The sequence below is a fragment of the Mustela putorius genome, unplaced genomic scaffold, assembly GCF_011764305.1.
Source record: "Mustela putorius furo isolate JIRA1106 unplaced genomic scaffold, ASM1176430v1.1 tig00003899_pilon_pilon_pilon, whole genome shotgun sequence".
Classification (NCBI taxonomy): domain Eukaryota; kingdom Metazoa; phylum Chordata; class Mammalia; order Carnivora; family Mustelidae; genus Mustela; species Mustela putorius.
In genome coordinates this window covers 5914310-5918220 of record NW_025422048.1, presented here as the reverse complement: position 1 = coordinate 5918220, position 3911 = coordinate 5914310, and positions in this window count along the sequence as shown.

The following is a 3911-nucleotide window of genomic DNA, read 5'->3' as shown; positions in this document are numbered from 1 at the left end:
CGAAATAAGTCAATCAGACAAAGACAATTATCATATGATCTCCCTGATATGGGGAATTTGAGAGGCAGGATGGGGGGTTGTGGGGGTAGGGAGGGAAAAAAAATGAAACAAGATGGGACCAGGGAGGGAGACAAACCACAGAGACTCTAAATCTCATAAAAGAAACTGAAAGCTGCTGGGGGGGGGGGGCGGGATAGGATGGCTGGGTGATGGACAATGGGAGGGTATGTGCTATGGTAACGGTTGTGAATTGTGTAAGATTGATGATTCACAGACCTGCACCTCTGAAGTAAATGATACATTATATGTTAATTTTAAAAAAAGAAAGAAGAAAGAAAGGAAAGTGATTGTCAGGAGCTGGAAGGTGGGGGAAATAGAGAGAGGTTGGTAAAAAAGGGTATAGACTTTCAGCTATAAGATGAATAAAGTCTGAGGATCTAATGTGACACATGGTGACCGTAGTTGATAACACTGTATTATATCGTTTAAATTTGCTGAGAACTTAAGTGTTCTCACCAAAAAAGGAAGAAAGAAAGAAAAGAAAAGAGAACGAAAGCAAAATATAGAGCTAAATATGTGAGGTGATGGCTGTCTTAATTAACTAGCTAGAGGGGATCCTTTCACAGTGTGTATGTATCAAATCACTATGTGTAGATTTTAAATATTTTACACTTTTTTTAAAGCAATTATACCTTAATAAAGCTGACAAAAAGAGGTTGGCCTAATAGAACAATGAAATCACCTCTTGAAAACCTGGTATGACACCACCTAGGAGAAAGCACTCCATGAATCTGAGGTGCTGTTTCTCAACACTCTGAACTAGGGCCCATAAACATACATCGTGGTTTCTCCCATAACAGGACCCAGGAGGCCAAGAATTAAGGGGTAGTGGTAAGAAATACCTAATGACCCACTTGTAAAAATTTTGCACTTTTCTTCTCATTCTCACAACTCTGGCTTCTGTTCTTTTGGAAGTTTATTATCTAGGAGAGGACAATTTCTTTCAGGGAACACAACAATGCTTCCACTAAACTAGAAGCTGAAACCGCCACTTCATGCCACTAGGCAAAGCAACAACAACAACAAAAAAAAAAAAAAAAAGAGAGAGAGAGAGAGAGAATTACTATGTTGGCTAGGGTGATCGATCTTGATTGCCATTAAATACTATATACTAGTAGTATAGTACATTATATGATGGAACTACACTGTGAGACATCCTTTACACTGCTTTCACTAAAACAGTGAATGTCTTTGTATATGTCTCCTTTTACACATGGATGACAGGATAGATCCCTAAAGTAGAATTTCTGCATCTGCATCACAAACTATATGGATATTTAACTTTACAAAGTGTTGTCAAATTGCACTCCAACATGGTTGTACCCACTTACATCTCCACCAGCAATGACTGAATTTCTATTTTTGCATATTCTTATGAATATTTAATTTTTGCCAACCTGATGAGCATAAAATGATCTCATTGTTGATTAATTTGCATTCCCCTGATTACCAGAGGTTGAGCATCTTTTCCGTTCTGTTTATGGCAATATTTAAAAAATAGTGTCAATTCTCAATTTTCCACAAGAACAGTAGTGGCATTCTGAGCAGTGGTATGTACCATATCATGAGGCAGTTCTTGTATTCATGCCCATACAACAGATTTTCCTCCCTAATTAGGTCTGGGTCTAGTATCAAATTTAGCTACCCCTAGAATATAGAATGAAAGAGGGACGCCAGTGCAGAATTTTAAATCACCATCTGATAATCTTCAAAATGGACAGTTCACATGGCTTTTTGTGTCTCCAATCTTGAATTAGTGTTATGTAATCCAGGGATTGCTGAGGCATAATCTTAGGGATTTTTGTCCCTCTGAGTTCCAGTTAGTAATTTGGGTTTCAAATGGCAGAATGTGGCTTGCTTAGGAGTAGCGCATTGTTGGAGAACTGCCATGCCTTGCCTGTTTACAGCTACCCCAAATGCTACTGTCCAGGACAAGTCACAGCAAGCAGAGTAGGAGGGATCTTCATAATCAGGCTGCCCGTAGCCCATAATTTGCAGAAGGGGAAACTAAGTCTCAGAGAGCACAAACTGTGAAGTGGTCAAGAGTTGAGTGCCTAGCTCATGTGCTCTAGCTTAATCCCCTGAGCCCTCAGGGTGGTTGCATGGTGCCTGGTCAGAGGATTATTTTCCATGTGTGCCATGACAAGAACAAGGTTGCTGTTCGTAGGCAATTGTTCATGGGTTTCTCAAGTTTCTGCGTGTCTCAGGGGAGCTTTCATCTTTTGCCTCTGCCCCAGTTGTCTTGCATCTTCTGCCAGCATCCTTGAAACTGCAGTAGCTTATCTTGTTATTCACAAGTGGGGTAAAGTCAGGTAAATTCAGTTTTTCAGAGTTGCAAGCAGTGGCTTCAGAAGCTGTTAAGTGGGACTGGTGTCCTCTGGTTAAATTAGTTTGGGAAAAGTTGAGGCAAAAAAAAAAATTATAAAAAATACAAAGAGAGGGAAGCAGGTTCTTTTCTTGTCATATCCTTTAAGAAACTAAAGAGCATTATGAGTTGCTGCTGGATGTGAGGGTGGGGTCTAGTGGGCTAAGCCTCAAGAATTATTTGCATAGAGGGCGCCTGGGTGGTTTAGTGGGTTATGCCGCTGCCTTTGGTTCAGGTCATGATCTCAGGGTCCTGGGATCGAATCCCACATCGGGCTCTCTGCTCAGCAGGGAGTCTGCTTCCTCCTCTCTCTCTCTCTGCCTGCCTCTCTGCCTACTTGTGATTTCTCTCTGTCAAATAAATAAATAAAATCTTAAAAAAAAAAGAATTATTTGCATAGAAACTTTCCTCCGTCCTTCCCCCTATGGAATGCCTATTAACATTGGAAAGAACAATAAGAACAATAGAATAAAATCAGTAGAAAACTATTTGGAAAGCCAGAGTAAAATGCTATTAGAACAAGGATGGAAATGCAGTTGTGAGGGGTAGTTTTCACATCCTTTGAAAACTCGCATGAGGTAGGCTATAGGTAAGCCAGCCTCAACCACATGTTTCTTTTGCAGACACGCCCAAACCATGCAAGCTACTGGGATTTTGCCCACGGGTCAGACTTTCAAGTCAAAAGGGGGCTTAGAGACGATGCTAACTCTCTATTTACACATTGCCGCACTGAGGCCAAGTAGGAAGACTCTTAGGGCTACCCCCATTCGTTGGTGGCAAATGACGGTAATAAAATCTAAGTGCTCTGAGTCGCTTCTTAGTGTTCCTTACACATTCTTCGTCCTCATGTTGTCCTGTTTCATTTATTGGTAACTAAAGCTTAAAATCTCTGAAGGCAAATAGCATGTCGTTCTACTTAAAAGCTCCTCCTACGAGGTAACAACGTGCTAAGTTATCTACCGTATTCGCTAGTCGCTATGAAGCCGGCGCTGCCCGATCCAGCTTTCCGCCATGATGGAAACGCTCCCAACTGGCACCGGCCAATGTGGTCACTGCGAGGCATGTCTGGCCACTGAGCCCTTGATTCATGCCTGTTGTGACCGAGGAACTGGTTCCTTAACTCTGTTTCATTTTAATTAATTAAAATTGCCATTTCAACCGCCGTATTTGCCTAGTGGCTACTGTGGGGACTAACTTAACGGCAGTGGCCGCCGAGTACGGCACGCGTCACAGGGCTGGATCTGGGGAAGAATGAGCAGCCAAGGCTGGGGTCTGAATGCCCTTGAAATATCTGGTGGATCCATGACAAGCAGTCACGTCACCGGACCCGGCTCCAGGCTGCAGTCATTCAGTCAAGGGCATTTCGCAAGCAAAGCCTCAGAAGGGCCGGCCCTCGGGTGGGGGAGGGGGCACAAGACAGGAGGACGGCCGTTAAAAAGAGGCGGGGCCTGGCACGTGAGACTGAGGGGGGCCACGTCCGCGTCAT